The sequence below is a fragment of the Thermobia domestica genome, unplaced genomic scaffold (genome assembly GCF_964235325.1).
Source record: "Thermobia domestica unplaced genomic scaffold, izTheDome1.hap1.1 HAP1_SCAFFOLD_440, whole genome shotgun sequence".
NCBI classification, from domain to species: domain Eukaryota; kingdom Metazoa; phylum Arthropoda; class Insecta; order Zygentoma; family Lepismatidae; genus Thermobia; species Thermobia domestica.
Genome location: NW_027656150.1, coordinates 100158 through 121848, shown reverse-complemented (window position 1 = coordinate 121848; position 21691 = coordinate 100158). Strand labels below are relative to the sequence as shown.

Below are 21691 nucleotides of genomic sequence, written 5' to 3'. Positions count from 1 at the left end.
GATGCACTGCAGTGGATTTTTGTGGGTTACCATTCATGAAACGAGCGTTGGGCAGTCGATAGCCACGCCCACTACCTGGTCTTCGGAAAGTTTGTCAAGAGAAAGAACAGGCTTGATTGAACTGTGCTTTCACACAGTTTATCGATTGATTTAGGATTTAGGATTTAGATTTCTGGGCTTTCGGCATCTAAGGCCATTTAGCCAGTCACGATTTGAGGGATGACGTCCCTCGGCGAGCACACAATCCGGGGAAAGGGAAGAAAGAAAGGATTGGGAGGGAAGGAGGCGGCCTGGGACCTATAAGTTAGGTACCACCCCGGCATTTGCCTGGTGTGAATGAGGAAAACCCAGGAAAACCTCATTCAGGGTGGCTGGACTGAAAAAGCGTGTTACACTTTTTCGACCGAGTGACCCCACCGGGAATCGAACCCGGGACCGCTCGCACCGAAGGCGAGAGCGTTAGCGACTACGCTACGCGGGGCCACAGTTTATCGATTGATGTAAGCGTTCTCTTTGGTCAATTTAGGATCTTGTGCACAGCAAGAGACCTGAATTGTGGAAACACCAAACATCGATGGTGCACCGTGCCAATGCACCTATTCATGCTTTGCTCCTCATCCGCAGTTATCTGGCAAAACATCTGACCCTTCCATCCTATTCTCCGGACCAAGTCCCAGCAAACATTTTCCTGTTTCCTCAACCTAAAAATCACTACAAACAAGACACTACATAGTATTGAATCGGTGTTATTCTATACCCGAAAACACAATTTAATACTTGTGAAGTACTACCATTTATATTCTCAAAACAAAACAAAAAAAAAAAAATGAGTGATAGAACTAGATTGATTTTACATATAAGGAAAGAAAGAATACAAATGGAGTGTAAGATTAAATCTTTACGCTACATCAACCACTTCTCTGCTAAACAAATATAGTTTTATTAGGAAAGTGCATAAATAATGTGAAATTTCGAAATTTTTGGGAGAGTCAGGACCCGGTGGAACCCCGCGTAGATGCGCCTCTGGTATAAGCCTATGTTTTGATTTTTAGACAATTTATTTTAGGTTAAACGCTAATAATATTGTATAATTTTATAGCCTAATTATTGAAGCGTAAATACCGGTACTCACTGAAGCATTTTTTTATGTAAATTATAGACTTTCAGTCAAGCAGCTACAGCATCATCCTTATTTAACCTAGGATCATGATTCGTACCTTATTTTCTTCAGAATAGAACAGCCTTTCGGACGTTACTATTTACATTTCCCTATCAAGTCCTTGAGGCGGGAAATTTTGAGAGAAATCGGAGAACCCTTTTGGACTCCCAATGTGTTAACGCACTGATCTCAAAATCAACTAAAAATACTAAAGGGTGTACTAAGTGTGTGTACTAAGCTTCAAGCTTCTATCTTGAATAGTAAGGGCGGGAAAAAATTTACCAATGAGCCCCACAATGCCCCAGATGTGGCCCGGATATAATATAAAGATTCCCTGAGACAACCGTATTTATCTTAGGATCATGGTTTGTCCATTATTCACTTTAGATTAGAATACTCTTTCAAATGGTACCATTCATATGCCTCCATCATGTAACTGAGGCGGGAAAATCGCAAAGAAGGAGAATTTTTGTATAAAAAAAAACTTCTTGTTTCTCTGGAACTCCTTTTTTAACGTAGATATCTACAAAAAAATATCTGAGAAATACTAAGGAATGTACTGAACGTGTGTGCAAAATTTCAATCTTCTAGGTACAAAACTAAGCCCGGCAAAAAATAATAAAAATAGGCATAACAAAAAAAATGAAAGTTATGACATCATCAAACCCTATATTTCGACGCAGAAAGGCATGAAGCCACACGTAACGTGTTCGACAATGCCTCCAAGCTTGAAAAAAAAAATTAAAAACGAAGTAAAGAGCTTTATTGGTATTTTTTAATTAAATAATGAAACCACTATCCTAGTACCTAAAAATAGGCACCATAATTTAACAGGTCTATGGAGTGGAGTAAGAAAATCCATGACCTCTAAATTTTGGAAGATACCCTGTGCTAACCTTTTAAATATTTCCCTATTATGATCAAGTTATGCTATGTACGTACAGTACCTAAAAAAGAAAGAACTTGTTACAGAATAGAGGTGGAGATGAACGATAAATCAAAAGATACAGAAAACATGTTATATAACCTTATTTTTTACTACTATAAAAAGAATGAAAGCAAAAGAAAAAAAAAACTTTTGTTAAGAGTAATGTGTAGGCGTGAGAAGACCTATCATTGGATTGGACGTGATGAAGGTAGGCAAATAGACGTAAACAGTGGTTTGTCTGGAATGAACGCTGATTTATCGACAACTTAATGATCTAAGCAGAATAAATGTTCCTGACGATATGAGCTAGAATGATGACTGTCGAAAAACAAGTTTATTCTTTTTTTAAAAAAAAGAAAATCTTTATAGCTATATAATAAGTGTTTATTTATTTATTTTTCCATATTGATGTGCGTTAGGTAAAGCTTAACGGAAGCTATTCCGATCATAATAGTAGTTGACTACAATGTATTCGTAAGTGAACAAAATTGCTCCCAAACGTATAATTATCATAATATTGGTGCGACTATAGACGCTAGGGAGTTGGAAGTTGAAGTTAAGAATAGAAGGAGCACCAAGAAAGATAAAAAGAGAGGTCTTTTGAGTAAGAGAAAGAAAGAAAAAAAGAAAGAAGGGAAAAGGTTGTAAGAGTGATCGAAATTACTGCTTGTGACATTTTGAAGAAGTTAAGCTGAAGTTAAATATATATGAGTATTTCGTCTTTGTCACTTGTTTTACCATTACAGTTGAATGTATATAAAGAAATCGAAAAATTAATTACGACAGTCTTTTAGTTTCCAAGGTGCAGTTCCGTAACTTAGATCTTTTTCTGGGGTAGGGGGGGGGGCAAGCATTAATACTCGTATTTGGGCCCCCTAAAAAAAAGTTGTTTTCTAGTTCTTGGGCCTCCTCTTTCCATCTTTCTCTTACTCTTTATGGTCCTCCCGGAGCCTGTGGGCCGTTCAACACGGTAATGTCTGCAGGGCCGTTACTTATGCCCCTGGGCCCGTTCCGTACATGACAAATTAATTGAGAGTGCAATATTGAGAAATCTCAAAGCTATACGGATAAATATTATTTCTAGGGCCCCTAATAGTAAACATTTTTAATTGAAATTGGCCTACGACTCAATTTTGTTTTATTCACCTTTTGTGTGCGGTTTTGTTTACGTAATGTAGTGAACATGTTTGATGCTTCATATATAACTTCAAGTTCGTATCGTATATGGAGTAAGAAAATTTTGTCTTAAAATGCCCCCCCTCGAACGGCGGGAAGCTTCCCTGGGAGGGCAGTTGCCCCCCTGCCCACCACAAGTTACGGTCCTGCCAATGTGGCACTAGTGGTTCCTTTTACTTTCGTTCCTAAAGGCATTGTTGTTAAGGAATTTGCTTTGCCTAAAGTTCTTTATATATTTCCTCTTTCCGTGTGTCCGTCCGGCCGAAAGACAAAAACTCTCAAGAACTACTGGACGGATCACATTAATTTTAGCGAGGATCAAAAGTTAGGTCTTATGTTTAGGAATAGGAATTAGCATTCTGGGGTTTCGGCATCTATGGCCATGTCAGCCCGTCATGTATGAGGGGTTACGTTCCTCTTCGAGCACACTATCCGGGAAAAGGGAAGGAAGCGGCCTGGAACCTATAAGTTAGTTACCACCCCGTCATTTGCCTCGTGTAAATGAGGAAAACCCAGGAAAAACTCACTCGGGAGGCTGGCCTGTAAAAGCTTTCACACTTTTTTTCGACCGAGTGTCTGGGAATTAAGAATCGAACCCAGGACTGCTCGTACGAAAGTTGGCAATCGAGTTCGTTGGTGTAGGTTACATTTAAACCGGAAGTGGTAGATATAAATCATTTATCACTATAGACCAAACATGGTAATAGATAGTCAGAAGCAGTTTCCTGTTATCTCATAAATCATCCCAGGAATACATTTCTTCCTCATCTTTTAAAACTGAAAATGACAGAAATTCAATGCAACTTTCGGTTTGAACATTGACCTACATCAAGAAAATACAATACGTTCTAAGAATAGGTACCATTTCCTTTTTTTAAACCTGTATTCAAACCGGAAGTGACAGAAACCAAACACTTCCGGTTTAACGCTGACCGCTATAGAATAAAATCGGAAATATGTAGCAAGATTTTTTTTTTTTTTTTGCAATCAAGCGCCTTTAGAATCTGTTCCATATCCACTCCAATCTCGCTACTAAAATCGGAAGTGGTAGAGATCTACTACCACTCCTGGTTTCAATATTAATTGAGAACATATCACGCCATACAAACTCTTTCATTTACTGTATACGTGACACTCATTCTTGTTCAAAATTCAATTCTGCAATGCTCAGTACCTTCTTATAGTACAGTACAATATCCTCAATATCTCAACTAAAGTTTTTCAGTTCGTACTTTCTTAGCTTTTCAGCTCAATTTGTAGATTTTTTTTAGTGAATATAACACTTTCGTTATATGTGATTAATGATGAAAAACTTTTCACAACTTTCTCCTAACTTAGAGATATTTGTATTTGTTAGGCTTGCAACTACATACGATGGTTTTGTGGGATCGCAGCCATATTTTAAACTTATACTCTCAATTAATTTTACCGAACTGATGGGCGAGACTTATAACGTAAATTCAGCTCTTAGTCTCATCTTAAGGAGATATTATTCAAAATTTCTGCTTCTTATAGTATCAAAAATATACACCCTTCACAAAGTGCATCTTATAATAACAAAATAAATAATTACATTTTAATATGTTTAACACTTTGCTATCTTGGCGGCATTTGTGATAAGCTTATAGTTTGAGGGGATGGGGTATGAGTGTCCAAAGTATTGAACATATTTTGGTCATAATTATAAGTTACAGTTCCAATAACCATCTTGTTCAAATTTTAACTCATGTATTACACTCAGAGCAAGGAGTGATACTTATCTTGTATCATGATTGTAGGTCAGTGATAGAGTGTTCATATCCGTGTAATTGATTCGACAGCCTTATGGTTAATAACATTGTGTTTGAAATGTTCTTAGAGTCCTTCTCTTTGCTCGCGTGTTTAAATTAGTACATGATTTATCATTCTTCTGCTTTAACTTGTAAGACAGAAGCAAGTAACGACAGATTAAAAAGAGCTATTTTCGTTTCCGTTATTCTAATGGTTATATTTATTTCTTACGAATTTGGTGCTTCTTTCATTAACACCAAGGCTATATAAGAACTGAATCAATAGCTCAATGTGCAATACGAACTATTCAAGTTATGGAAATCGAAGCCAGGTCTACTGAACCTAAAGCCGGAAAACTAACTATTTGACCAAGAACTCTCCTCTACGGTTGCTCATGAGATGAGAGGGGCTCGGTAAGCATGTCTATAGCAAAGCTAAGTTCGCCCTTAATTTTCCTTGATAAACTTAACCTTAGAAATTCTCTTTGGTATAGCTTTGTCAAGTGTGAATTTCAAGGCATGCTAGGAGTCCAGATAGCTTTATGCTTAGACCGGATGTAAAACTGAAGGCTGCACAAGAATGCTTGTGTGTTAGACTTAGAGTTCTCTCTGTGTATGGCTTTGCCAAATGTAAATTTTAAGTCATGCTTGACAGGTGTGTCAGGAATGTTAAGGCTAGCCTTATATTATGTATTATTGTCAAGTCTGAAACAAGCTTGCAATCGAAAAACGAACAAGTTTGTTACAGTCTTGGTTAGGTCTGCAGCCAAGTACAGTAAATGCAAACTTGTGCAAGCCTACAGACTTGGCGTTGAAGGTTTGAGTAAGCCTATTAAAACGTGTACAATGCTATTAAGGAGAGCTCTTCCAACAGAAGCAGATGCACTTTCCGAAACGTGACACTGCTTTTACGACACTACTTTGAGACGAAACGGTTCCAACTCTTGTCTCGTAAGCAATACTACTTTCCTGTCTGGTCTGGTGGCTAGAGCTCGTGCCTTTTGAGGTCTCGTGTTCGATTACTGGTGAGAGAACATCGAAACTACTACAGTGATTGAGATTCTCACTTTAAGGTTGGTTTAAAGGGACAAGTTTAGCCGATAGATGGCACTACAGTCTTCGTATCTCTCCCATATATTTTTTACCTTTCACGAAAATTCACGATTTCTCTTACAAATTTCAACCTAGAGACTTCAAATTTTTAGAAAAGGAACTTCATAATTTATCGAAGGCAATAATCCGTGCCGATTTTTCATTTAGAATTTTGTTCATTGTTGAAATTGCTTGATTGTTGAAATGGTTGTCTAAAGCTTTAACAATGGAACTGTTTCAACAATAAAGAAAATTCTAAATAAAAAATTGGCACGGATTGTTCCCTTTGATAGGTTATGAAGTTCCTTCTCTAAAAATTTGAACTCTCTAGGTTGAAATTTGTAAAAGAAATTGTAAATTTTCGTGAAAGGTAAAAAATATATGGGAGTGATACGAAGACTGTAGTGCCATCTATCGGCAAGACTTGTCCCTTTACACTAACCTTAAGGCTAGCCACATGTTGATCAGAGGACAGGACAGCAAAGCCAAGGTTGAGGAAGGCAGGAAAGAATGCGAAGAGGCCTGAATACATTGTCTGTGAGTTGCAGTTACAACGTTGTTGCAGAGGTCTTAATCTAACAAGTGTTCGGGTGTATGTGTGCAGCAAGAAGTTTTATTCTATTATTCTCACTGTCAGTTTCCTGCTCTCCTATCCGGCTTAGGATTCCTATCTTCTTGTCAACATGAGGCTAGCCTAGCCTGTAGGCCTCCTTCTACATAACTTTGTTGCCAACAAAGGGGTAAATATAAATTAATTAGAAAATCATTAAGCCACAATAAAGCCCTACAATTGGTTATATGTCCGTTTTCGTGCTAAATAAGTAAAAAAAAAAAAGAAGAAGAAGAAGAAGAAGTGATATATCTTAATTTAACGTCCTACTCTTGAGCATATGTCCTTTATGCTAAAGAAAATAGATGACTAGAGAAAGTGAATGATTATTATGAATGAAATGGTGGAGAAAACTGGAAAACTTCCGAAAAACACGATGGACATGATGTTGTTCACCTAAATCTCCATTCGATAGAGGCTGAATAGCCTGATGGAGATGGGGAATGACTTGTATTGTAAGGATTGATTTTGGATTATGATAGTCTACGCACCCTCGAACTGCACCTGCAGATTTAAGCTTCGGTCGTAATTTGGAGCTTACGTTAATAGTCCTTCGTAAACTAGGTGTTGCATAAGAAAATAGCAAATAGCATAAATAGCAAAAACAAACAAACAAAAAAAAAAAAACTCACATAGCTGTGGATCGAAAAAAGAGACCACTCTCACCAGAAGTGAGTGTTCTACAGCTGAATCACTTTGCATTTCCTTCCTCCTTCATGTAATAACAAGTATTTTTCCAATCAAGTAGCTCGATTCGACTCCTAACACACATGAGGTCACGGTAGCTCAGTGGCAGAGCGCTTACCTCTGGAGTGTACGGTCCCTGGTTCGATCCCCGCCAAGTAAGTTTGTAGTGGACAACTTTATGTCCGTGGGTTTTCTCGGGATACTCCTTCCACTTTCTCATTCCAAAAATTCTTTCACCATCATTCACTTGTCCTAATCATAGTCTCCCTTAGCATTACGGGTATAATCGTGGGACCTTAAAATGAAGATTTCATGTTTTTGAGACATAACACGTCACTTTTCTTTCCTCCGCGCTGGTCTATGGTTAACGAGTGTGCCTTTTTTGGCGCTTGCGAACCTGGGTTCCGATGGGAAACCACAAAATTTTATTTCACATTCATTCACTTTTATTAAGAAATCCGTTTCTTTAGTGTAAGGAGCATAACCGCGGAATCTAAAGCTAAAAAAAAAAAAAAATAATAATAATAACAATAATAATAATTTCATCTCATTTACATAAGTTTTCTTTTAGTAACAGTATCTGTATGATTGGTGTTAGTTTCTTTCTCGCACTATTTCTCTCTCTCGCTCTCCCATACACACACACACACACACACACACAATCTCTCACATATACACATACACACACATATCCGTATTATTTTTCTTCTTCTTCTTCCTTTTCCTCTTTAGCAACAGGTAGAAAACGTTTCTTTTTCTTTATTTTATTTTTATTTTTCTCTTTCTCTTGTACTTCGTTTAAATCTTTCACACGCCCTATTAAGGTTCATTTTTAAAATGTTAAAAGCTTGAAGATTTACGGCACCGAACATCTTTTAATGACTGAGCATTTGTGAGATTCGTGTGACGTAGAAATATTACCCTCACTGATCTGAGGAACAAGGTGCAAATCTAGCCAAGGTAGCCCTGATCAAAACGCTAGGCTTTGTCTCCTCCCTGCAGATCGAGAAGGCAGCCTCCCGCCGTTCGGTAATTAATTCATTGAGCAGAATCGTGGAGTGAGCAAGTCACGCCTTGAGAAGTCAGAAGCACGCGTAGAAGATGGTTCGTGAGATCTACAAAACTGTATACACCCAATGAGTGGTTTCTTTTTCTTTTTTCTTTTTTAACGAGAAGAAATAATCATAATAATAACATTAAAAAAAAAAAATGTGACTCAGTTGCAGAAAGAGAACATACTATATATACGTATAAGTAGTAATGGAGCAAATGACTTAAGAAATTGTTGATGCAATGTGCTTCTCCTCATTATAAAACGTGAGAAAAATCTACTTTGTATCTTTGTGCCTCTCAGATATGCCTTTTACCTCTATAGATGTGCATATTTTTTAAGAGATTTTTGTAAATTATACTAAATTATAAAACCATAGATATAGCTTTGGTTGCCAATATAACAAAAATATGAATATTTTATAAGATTTTTAAACTTTAGATTTCACTCCTGAAAAAAAAAATGCAGTTAGACCACTTGGCATCCAAGAGTTCGATATAATTACATTAATTATTTTGTCTCATAATTAACTCTATATGCCTAAGGCAACAAGGAATATTAATCGCCACTGAAACAAATCTCGCTGTTAGATTCTATTCTGTATCGAGTCAGTTCCAGTCAACACTTACAAGTGGCATAATGTGTGTCACTGTTACGAGCAGCGTATCATAGAAAATATATACAGGGTGTTTCAAAACAACACCGACAACGTTTGAGAGTGATTCCTGACACCAAGATAAGACGAAAAGTATAGACAAACCTGGGTGCAAAAAATCCGTCATTTCGAAGTTATAGGCTTCCGAAATATGAAGAAATGTACTTTAAAGGTCTATAACTCCAAGACTATGGGACCTACCGTAGTCGGCTCAAGGCTTCACTTAGGAACTAATATATGCGCTATCCAAAAATACATGTTTCAGAGCCCTGCGTTACTCATACAGCAATTTGTATAGAGGGAGTTTGGCTACGAGCATATAATTTGAAAATTTTTTGCGGAACCGCAGAATTCTGAAACACAGATATTTAGTCCTAAGTCTTGACCCGACTATGTTAAGTCCCATAGTATTGGAGTGATGGACCTTCAAAATTTTTTAAAAATGTTTTTGGCAGCCTATAACTCCAAAATGACGGATTTCTGCACCTACAGTAGGTTGGCCTATACTTTTTATCTTATCTTGATGCCAGGAATCACTTCCCAAACTTTGCTTTGGAACACCCTATGTATTCATCGTAACTGGGTCAAATAGCCTCGATGCTAACGTCCACATTAATTCTCAATTAATCAACAATATACAGGGTGTTAATGAACTATACCGTCAAACTGTAAGAGGTGATTCCTCACATCAAAATAAGAGAAAAAGTTCATATTGACCTATGGCGAAAAGTGCATAATTTCAGAGCTAGGACTGTCCAAAATCGAGAAAAAGCCAAATTTCAGGAGACCCTATTTCGAATTCGAGAGACTGTGGATGGTGGTCCTTATCGGCGTAAAGGAAGTCACGCATACGCAATCCAAAAATGCATATTTCATTAATGTTCATTGGGTGTACAGATTATTCCCTACAGGGCGAAATTCCCAAAAATGCCATCAACCGAATTTTGAGATATGCTCTGAATTTATGACTGGTCCAAAGTAAGCGAATGATAAGCCTTGATAGCAGTGAACACGGAATCCTTTGGCGCGATGTCGGAAGTGTTAAGGATCGTCAGCAGCACGGTCTCTTGTACTCAGGAAAACGGATGGTGCGATGTTTTCTTTCACGCTTTATAAGTGAAGAAAAAGTGAAATATACCGTGACGAAATACATTTCATCGCACGTTATTCCGAACACAAAGAAACATGAAACTCCTGGTTCCTAACACTTCCGCCTTCCCTCCGAAGCATTTTATGTCCATTGTTGTCAAGGTCGACCTCCTGCCTACTTTGGACTCTTCTTGTAATCAAGGCATATCTGAAAACTCTATTGAAAACATATCTGGGAATTACACCCTGTAGGGAATACCCTCTAAACCTACTGACAATTGATGAAATATGCACTTTTGGATTGTGTATGCGTGGCTTCCTTTACGCTGATAAGAACCATCATCCACAATTTCTGGAATTCGATATAGGGCCTATTGATGTTAAGCATGTTCTTAAACTATACACTTTTTGCCATAGCTCCATATGAACTTTTTCGCTTATTTTGATACCAGGAATCACCTCTTACAGTTTATCGGTATAGTTAATTAACACCCTATATATAGGCTTGAAGAACACTGGTGCCAGCAGCCGTGAGATGATTAGAAAGTATTCCAATAAATCTAGATTTTCTCTTCAGATTCACAAAGAACTTCTCTGGAAATGTGACAACTAGCGTTGAAGAAGTAAACATAACAGTTGGGGAATGTAGCTTGACAGAATGCCTTATTCGCTCTATGCGTAGTCAAGGAGTAGTACTTAACGAAGTTTTATTTGTCATTCCGATTCTATCACTATGATTTGAATGAAACTTGGATTTTATATTGTGTGTATTATGGTGTATTTAATATAAGATTAATTGCTACTCTCAGAGGACGAGATTGTTAATTGATTAAGAAAAAGGAATCTGAAGAAGAAACGTTTAGGGATTTTTAAAAAAAATCTTCCGTAACTTCCCTCATGTGTGTAGTAGACTGGTAAGTGTCTGTAACCGTAGTCCTTTATTATTCGAATGAACTAAAAGTAACATCAATAGTGCAAATACAATGTGAATTATAGCTATTAAACTGAAAACCTGTTATTACCTTTAAAAACAACTATTTGGCGGCCATTTTCCAATATGACAGCCAAACCCATTACCGGATATTTAAGAACTTTTAGTATGTTGTTATACACACATTCCCAAAGGTATGTGCAAAATTTCACTTGCGTGTCGAGTAAACTGGTAAGTGTAATACGTGGTCTGCAAGTGTAGCCCTTTGTTATTCGAATGAAGTGAAGCTAACATAATGCAAATACTACGTGAGTTACAGCTATCAAAGTCAGAAACAGTTATTACCTTTAAAAAAACATTTTCCAATATGACGTCCAAACCCGTAATCAGATACTTCAGGACCTTTAGTATGTGTTTATATATACGTTCTCTAAGGTATGTACAAAACTTCAGCTTGTTATGATTTTTTCTGGGCTAATATATAAGAAAACTATTTGGAAGAAGGGAAATTTTGGGGATTTTTTAAAAGGAAATCCCTCCGTTACTTCCCGCATATGAAGTAAACTGGTAAGTGTAATACATGATCTGTAAGACTTGTCCTTTGTTTTATTCGAATGAAGTAAACATAACATCAATAGTGCAAATACAACGTCAGTTTTAGGTATTAAAGTGAGAATCAGTCATTACGTTGAAAAACCACACTTTGTCGGTCGCCATTTTCCAATATGGTGGCCAAGCCCGTCACCGGAGATTTCCGGACTTTTAGTATGTTGTTATATACACCTTCCCAAAGGTATGTACAAAATTTCAGCTTGTTATGATTTTGTTCCGGGTTTAGCCCTTTATTTGTTTAATTTGACTGGACTATTGTGACTTTCACATCTTTGGCCTTCTAAAGAAGGCATTGAAAGGTCAGAGATTTCAGTCGGACGCTGAGTTTCAGGTTTCATAGTCAACCGTCCAAATTTTACATGGATGGCATTTTTAAGTTAGTGACAGTGGGACAAGTGTCTCAACGTTCATGGTGACTCCTTCTGAACAATATTTTTTTACTGCAAGCTAACTATAGACGCCTCTAAATAGTGTACAAGTTTCCGTTGGAAATAAAATTTATTTCATGAATTATGACCACTGAACGGGTTTCAGTTGATCGGCCCTTATATTATTAAATTCTTCATGAATTTTAAATTCTAAAATTTCGCGACATACCTTAGGGCGACACATCGGTTGAGAAACCACTGATCTAGAACAATGCTTTATGAAAGAAATATTTTTTAAAAAGGATTCAATTTACTTGGTTTCAGCATTACATCGACAATACTTCATACTTTTTTTTCACCTTTAATGGAGAGGTATGTTCTATTTCGTTGTATTTTTTTTTTTTTCGGATTATGATAGTTCGTCGATCTCTTATGTGCAATATACAATAGTGTTTTCTGATATCGAATAATTTGTAGAAAAACAGGTATAAAATAATAAAAAGAAAATATTTTCCTTAACAAAATTCTGAAATGCCAAACGATATTTTCTAATTTTTCAAAAATATTAAAATTCTTAAAGAATAAATATTAGACATGGCTCTAGTTTGAGTACATTTTTCTCCTGAACACTTCTTTTCAGATTTTGAAAAGTGGGGACGGCCTTGTTATTAGCTAAATTTCTGGCCTATGAAAGAAATTCAACGTAAACTCTCTTGCCCACTTGACTATCAAATTTTCTCATGGGAAAATGCACTTATTAGTATCTGCCGAACAACGGAAGACAGCATCAGAAATTGAAACGTCTAGAATGAAAGTAAATGTGCTCAATCAATAGTAGATAGCAGCACTTACCAACCAACAGATGGCAGTGTTTCCACTATTTTTTCATTTGCCTGTTTTATTATAAAACAATGATCGGAATAATTAAGCCTTTGAGAGATAAATTAAATCAAATATTAAATAACATTCTCACTCTTTCTGTTCTTTTGTAAATTCATATTGTTGGGAGCACATTCATTCAGTGTTACTAATAGATGAAAAATTTTCACCAGATTTCATGGTTCAAAAAGCACCATAATATTAGTTAAGGACATAATTATCACAGTCTACATACCAACAAGGTGGTACATTTATTTACGGTTTCGTTAAGTTTCTTTATTTAAATGTTTAATTAAATATTTTGTAATTATTATATTTTATACGGCAGTCTAACTTCATTACTTCTAACAATTTAGATATGGACACAGTGCTTCAAAGTAAATTGTCAGAGATTAATCGTCAATTTTACTGATCCAAACACTTGCCCAAAAGGAAAGAAAAAAAAATGGTGAAACAAATGGCTACCTTTTCAATACTGCCAGTTCCTTAATGTGTCGACATTACCCCTAAATCTGAAACCATCTAAACAAACCATATGTATCATTAATACTCCGTTAGTTTAAAGTGAAGAAAATCATGTTTGTGTGTTTTCTTGAGATTTTCTCATTTCATCCCATATGCTCGTTCCAGTGGCGTAGGGAAGGGGGGCAGGGGGCCGCCCCCCCAAAAGAGGTCCGACAATGTACTTTGGTACTTTTATGTTCGTAATTTTTAATATATTTTTATGTTTATATATTTTTTGTTTGTAATTTTTCTATGTGTACCTATAACAGCACTGGGTCCCCCCAAACACACATCCTGGCTACGCTACTGGCTCGTTCCAAAATTCTTCCACAATGTTTCGTTTGTAATAATCACTTATCTCCTTTATCCTACAGTCATAAATCTAGGGCTGTTAATCTAAACATTTCATTTTACTTCACTTCATGCAAGTTAACAACTTGAATAAGATGGGTATTTGATATAAATCAAACGGTGACCAATCAAGGGCGCCGATTTCTCTGTAAATTTTGGGGAGGGGCAGAAGGCAGAAGCATATATGAGGATGCTAAGACAAATTTCATTCAAATTATGCCAAATACTGTATATTCATAAATACAATGAGGAGACCCACATGAGCTTTGGGGTCCCGGGCCCTCCGACCCCCTAGGATCGACGCCCAATCATATTGGTTTATACTATGAGGTAAGCAAGTGTACAACTTAAGCTTTAACTTAAGAATAAAGGTACTGTTGTCGGTGGAATCAGGCCGGTAGCCAGCCCAAAAATGTAAAGGGGGGGGGGGGACGATCCAAACATCTTATAGTTCATCACCGTATTATAGTTCATTTACGAGCCTACCTTGAAAATTTAGGGTAGACCAGTAAATATTTAGGGGGGCCGGCCCCACTAGACCCCCTCTGGATACGGGCCTGGATGGAAGGTTGAGATATTGATGAAAAAAGATATAAATAATAACTGTGATCTTTCTCTCTATGTGAAGTTGAGTGGTGCAAGGGGCAAATGTACAGACCGTTCTAGCTGCGTGTAGAAAGAACTGAAGCCTTTTAAATTGCCTTCTATGTCGTCCTAGGTGAGTGCAAAATGAGCTGAAGCCTTTTAAATTTCCTCACCTGTCGTCCTAGATGAGTGCAAAATGAGCTGAAGCCTTTTAAATTTTCTCACCTGTCGTCCTAGGTGAGTGCAAAATGAGCTGAAGCCTTTTAAATTGCCTCATTACCTCATCTGTCCTCCTAGCTGAATGCGAAGGAAGCCGCGGAATTTTAAATCGTATACCCTATCGTCCTAGATGAATATAAAATGAGACGAATCCTTTCAAATAGCCTGCCTCCTTTGTGGTCCTACGTGGGTGCAAAATGAGCCAAAACCTTTTAAATTCCTTCTCATGTCATCCTAGATGGGTGCAAAATGAGCTGAAATCTTTTCAATTGATTCTCCTGCACAATCTGCTGGGTGCCGTTTGTTCCGTTGTTCATCCGCAGGATTCAAATTACAGTGAATAATAAACAAACATGCTGCCAATCCATCGTTGTTAAATTATATGTGAGGCAATGCATAACGCCTGACGTTTGACGCGAACAATACGGAAGATACAATAATAATAATAATAATTGTTATTCTAACGCTCTAACTACAAATAATAAAACTAATAATAATAATAATAATAATTTAGTATAATTTTTATCAATTTAAATATTAACCGTATTCTTTATCCGACCCATCATGTAACTTTAAGAAGGATAGAACTGAGAGAGAGTATGGTTAGGCCTATACAGAAATGAAATTAAATATCTAGTTTAACGTCCCATGTTGATGTTCTATAGGTCGCTGAAGAAGGTGAATGATTAATAAAATGGATAATTATGAAACGAATTGATGGAATGAGAATTTTGTAGGAAACGGAAATCTTATGGATATGGTGTTGTTCGCTACAAACTCAAGTGGCCAGGGATCGAACCAGAGTCCTCTCTCTTTAGATGTAAACACTCTGCTAGACTTTTTAAAAAAAGAATATTGCTAACTCTTACTATATATATATATATATATATATATATATATATATATATATATATATATATATATATATCTTCCGCTATTGTTTCATTACTACTGAAGTCAACAGAGACACGAACACAGAAACATCAAGGGCAGCTAAAGTTTGACCATTTTCTACAACGGGACTCGAAACCGCCAACAGGTTTCACCTCATAATTGTCGGCCTAGTACATCAGAGTACCCGAGTACATGACGCCGGATGAGGGAATGGTGCTCAGTGGTAGAGTGCTTACTCCACACCCTCGATTCACACCCAGTCTTTGTGAAGAGGTCACCAAGAACGGTTTTTTTTTTACGTCCCACGATTATGCCGGCGAGACTAAAGGAGACGGTGATGGTGAGAAATGAATAAAATGGTGGAAGGAAACGGGAGAACCCCGAGGAAACCCACGCACTCTTTAATGTCTACTCGCATTAAAGACGACTGCATAAGAGCATGCTGGTGGGAACATACAACGGAAATTTTCCGTGAAATCTTTTCTTTCTATGGTTGCATGAGTAACGACTGGATATTCTTTCTTCTTTGTCAATGGGTAGTTGTACTATTCACTCCTTCACTAGAATATATGCAGTTTTACGTACACATTTTGACAAATTCAGATCCAGAAGTAACACTGCGTATTGGTAACAGACTGTTTACAAATATATGACTGAAATTCCTAAATAGTATTGCCCATGATACGTATAATACATATTCAAATTCAAGAACTCAGTTGTAGAGCTCTTACCTCTGGTGCTTGTGGTCCCTGGTTCCATCCCCGCCTAAGTAAGTTTGTGGTGAACAATATTGTGGCCGTGGATTTTCTCGGGATGTCCCCGTTTCCTCCCACATGCTAATTCCACCAATTATCCTATCATCGTTCACTTGTTTTAATCATCCATCTCCCCTAGCCTAAAAGATGTAATCGTGGAACGTTAAACTGAAATATTTCATATTATTTCATTTTTACACCATACCGGCACCACTAAATCACTGTGACCTCTATAAGGTATAGCTGTGTAAAGTACTCTATAGTCATGGTGTTTGTACTTTCATACAATTCATCATTTAACAGACGCATCTTAAAAAGAAAGTAAATGATTTACTATTCTAATCACACACATATATAATGGTCACCATACCAAGAAAAAAAAAGAGATAAAGAATTCCATCATTACTATCATTATCATCAACGACAACATGACCGCTGACAGGAAGAAAAGATCCATCAACGTAGATTATTATTGTGTTCTTCAATCATAGTGTTATATCTTCCTTCTGTGCAAGGTGTTAAAAGGATTTTTTAGTTTTTACTCGAAGCAACATTAATAACAACAGAGAAAAGAAGAAAAAGAACGAAAATATACTATATAGATATATGTATATATACACTTATTAAGACATTAGTGTTTATTTACTGTCCTCGAAACTATAGGCTGTTCCCCCGTTACACACCATCAACTCGTCATGTGCATAATGAGATTTGGTGGATGTAATTGTAGATTTTGGTCTTCCGCATTTTATATACGTACGTGAATAAATGTATGTGAACGGATAGAGTGAATGTACGCGTGTGTAAGTATAAAATGAAATTCCTGCTTCAGAAGATTGGGTAATCAATCACTTTTTCAGGTTATATATGTGTCCTTTTACTTGAGACCATACAAACGCACAATATAATGAAAGATGATTATTTCTGATTTTACTATCCATGATAGATCCTACTATCATTTTTTTCTTGACAAGGAACCTGGTGAGTTGGTTTATTTTCTAAAATTGAATTAGATACTTAGCGAATGGATAAGTTAATAGACAGGCTTTTTAAAATAATAATAATAATAATTTTACTTTTATTTCATTATGAAGAGATCCCCGGGAGATAAAAGGAACTGCAATTGCGAACTCGAAATATATTAATTGAAACCCTTGTTGGTTTTATTTTCAGTTGCTGCACAACGAAGATTTTTCGGTAGGAGGTAGAAGCATCATCATCACAAATCTGTCTTCAACATTGGGGTGGGGGGTGAGGGGGCGAGTAAGACCGTTCTTATTTTTTTTTTAAGTGATGTTCAAAATATTTATGAAGTTGAAAGATTTCATCTCATTTCATTTCGAAGGTGTATCCGAAGGAGATTAGACTGTAATCAAACGTTATGAAGAAAATACCGTAGAGTATTTTACAAGTCTCTCAAGTATGGAACATAAAATCTGGTACATAAACTCCTCATTAGAAATAAACGTATATATGTTCCAGCGGTTTCTAAATTTCCTCATTTTAAGGGGAGAAACGAGATCATTCTCTCTATATTTTTAGCCACATTATCTGATGTTAATGATCGCACCAAGGGAAAACGACTAGTTAGTTATTTAGTTAGTTACTAGTTACTAGTAAGTTAGTTATTAGTTCAGAAAATATAATTTCTCGATCGATGTGAGTTTTCGTCATTTCAAGGCAACCCAAAGTGCAAGACTGTGGATTCTAGAAAATGCAGAGCCTACCCTAAAAGCCCAGATTTAAGATCAAGCAATCTCGAAACTGATTAAAACTCGTCAAAGAAGAGATTTTTCGAAGTGTACTGAAGCACGTGGCTAAATAAGCCATTTTGCATACAAGTGGTCTGACTACTTTTTTCACTGGGATACATTATATTATACTAGTCAGGCCGGCAACTTTTGGAAACGTTCTCACACGCTCCAGAATGTCAAGTGTTACACGCTCGAAGGCTTCGTTAGTGCGTGTTCGGTAGTGATGAGCGCAAGAGTCTTGGTCTTGCAGTTTTTGCAAGAGTCTTCCATGCAAGACCAAGACTCTTGCGCTCATCACTTGTCCATACAAGTGGTCTGACTACTTTTTTCACTGGGATACATTATATTATACTAGTCAGGCCGGCAACTTTTGGAAACGTTCTCACACGCTCCAGAATGTCAAGTGTTACACGCTCGAAGGCTTCGTTAGTGCGTGTTCGGTAGTGATGAGCGCAAGAGTCTTGGTCTTGCAGTTTTTGCAAGAGTCTTCCATGCAAGACCAAGACCAAGACCAAGACCAAGACTCTTGCGCAAGAGTCTTGCACAAGTACTGGTCCTACTTGAATTTTTTTATAAAATATAAATAAAGGGGAAAAAGTCAAGACCAAGACTGGGTGTGCAAGTTCAAGACAAAGACCAAGACCAAGGATTCCAGTGCAAGACCAAGACCAAGACTGGATGTGCAAGACTAAGACCAAGACCCAGACCACCCCGGTCTTGGGCTTGGTCTTGCATTTCCTCATTACTAGTGTTCGGGTATTATCAACAGACTTCACTTCTGACTTGTAGATACGACGTAATATCCCTGCCGTAGTCTTATAGAAAGAAATCATATGGAATTATATCGGGAAAACGAGGTGGCCATATTATCGGATCATCTGCTCCGATCCAACTCATAGGAAAGACGCCATTTCAGTTTTATTGATCCAACTGACACCACTACTCCTTTAGAGTTTCAAAGTAGCTCAATGTTGCTAAGTTTTGACAGTTAACAGTTAAGAAGGATACAGTGATGATTTAAGAATTCCGCCGGGGAGAATTTCAATACAAATTAGTACTACGAAAATACTAGGAATCTACATTGAGAACCATAGGAGACATGGCTCCGGGAGAGGAGTAATTTTGTAGCACTGGAGATGGAGAGGGGAATTCCCCCGGACACTCCCTAAAATCATCACTAGATGTAAAAGTGTAGTTTCCATTATACTAGGCGATAAAGTTATCATACATTATTTATAGACGCGGTCAGGGAGTGTGAAAATGCTTCATGTGCAACGACATAGAGCGAGAAGCGATATCATTAAAAACAATTAAAAAGTATATAGAAACCTTTGTGCCAAAACAAGCAGACTAGTTGAGGATAATCTTTGTTCTTTCATTTACTGAAGTTTAGCGTTCCTCTCTCAGCACCGAGGCTATGTATGACGTGGATCTATTTAGGATGAGAACCACCGTAATCCGTTCAATGATTACCAGTCAGGAATTGAACCATGAAACTTCGTGCAGCAAAGAAATTGCGCACTAGTCACTAGACTAGCGAAGAAGCGAAAGGGTCGTTGATTATTTGCATTGAAACTTCTTTGAAATGAAATGAAATCTTTCAATTTAACGTCCCACGATTATGTCCTTTAGGCTAAGGGAGACCGTCATTAAAGCAAGTGAATGATGATGGAAGAATTGATGGAATGATAATGTGGGAGGAAACGGGAGTACCCCGAGAAAACTCACGGACACGATGTTGTCCATCATAAACTTACATGGCCAGGGTCGAACAGGAGATCGCAAGCACCAGAGGCAAGCGCTTTAACACTGAGCCACTGTGTTCCCTATGGAAACTTCTTAAGAGGCCTCATCCCGGCGAAATTAAAATACCGCTAATTTTTTACAGTAATTATGTGATATCTTTAAATAGATAAAAGATAATCGAAATGTGGAACAAGAGCGCTCTAGGCAATATCATTTTACATGAGATACCGTTATCACGACTCACTTATCTGCTTCCGATTTCGAGCCATTTTGAAAATCGGCATTTATTTTCGCGTTTCTAAACGGTTGAAAACAGAAAGTCACTAGGTGACTTGTGATAACGGTACCTCAAGCAAAATAATGGCGCTCTTGTTCCACATTTCGATTATCTTTTATGTATTTGAAGTTATCGCACAATTACTGTAAAATTAGCGGTATTTTAATTTCACCGGGATGAGGACTCTTAATTCGCGGTAAGCGATATAGAGGCCTCTCTTAACTGCCCTCTTTTTAACCACACATCTTAGAAGAAAAAAGTAGTTTTCATTATCAGCTGCGCCCCGGTGCTCCACAATAATATACCAAACAACAAACCTAACTGTTTTCCTTCGTTTAGTAAATGCGGTTAGAAAATACAGTACTCGATATTGGAGTCTCGAATGGCATTTGGGAGGAAGGTGTTTCAGTGGCAGAGCGCTTACATTTGGTACGTGGGGTCTCTGGTTTGATCCTCTCTCGAGTAAGTTTGTGCTAGACATCACTGTGTTCATGTTCTTTTCGGGGTATTCCCGCTTCCTCCCACTTTCACATTCCACCAATTCTTCCATCATCATTCACTTGTTTTAATCGTCATGTCCCTTAGCCCAAAGGGCATAAAATTGTAGGATCTTAAACTGAAAGATTTCATTTTTGTTTTTACAGTTTCGGGTTGTTGTTGTTGTTGTTTCAATTAACAACGTATAAACCTTAAATAAGTGTGTGGTTTGTCTAATACGTTAGTGTAATTTCTTCAACATACAGTATTTTGTTCTAATTGGTGTCACTGGAGCAAATTGTGGTCGAAATTTCTGATTTTGGTAAATTGAATTTTCTGAATTATAATATTGTAGACGTTTTTTCTTTACCTATTGCAGAGATACAATACAATTTAAAGGTTCTGAGATAGCGATTTTCGATTTAACTGACTTTTCCGTTATCCGACCAGGGCCGGTTCCGAGGTTACCGGTTAAAAAGGAAGTCTACTGTATTAGCAATTGCAAAATACTTATGGTGGTGAATAATAGCATTTAGCTTTTCTCAAAGAAAGGTAGAAACCAGTTTGTTCCTGGAGAAAAATGGTCTACCTACAAATTACCTTGTTAACACGGTATAACCACATATTCAATTACACCACACACTATTAACTAAAGAATACTAATGAAATCCTTGAAAATATTGATTTGACATGAAACAAAGAAAGAATCAATTTTCTTGTTTTAAATAAGCTTTTATCAAGTGTATTAATCAAAGTATACAACAGTGTTTTAAATGTCTCCAGCTTGTAATTGCAGAAAGCGAGAAGAAATCGTCAGTAAATCTTGTCGCTAAGTTTTCAAATAGTGCAGATGGATACAATAGAGTTGTCTTCAAGGACGACAGAAGTCTTTGATGTAGAACTTAATCAAATAGGACATTAAGATCGACAACTCTATTTTATAAATGCCCCACTAAAACCAGCGTAGATTAGTTTACCAGTTAATTTGCAAACAAGTCCAATTAGGTGGAAAACAAACTTGGTAAGGAAAGTTGAAGAAAGAAAGAAAAAAAAATGGACACTTGCTTGTCAGCAGTAACCAATTTGCACACACGACAGCCATCAAGTTGCTTTGCTTGTTTTT

General features: G+C 37.0%; 1 non-coding gene across 1 annotated transcript; it reads right to left on the bottom strand.

Moving 5' to 3' along the window:
• Positions 1-408: 408 nt before the first annotated feature.
• On the bottom strand, positions 409-483 carry TRNAR-UCG (transfer RNA arginine (anticodon UCG)). The gene has a single exon. It is a non-coding gene; the product is annotated as a tRNA-Arg (tRNA).
• Between the last annotated feature and the right edge of the window lie 21208 nt (positions 484-21691).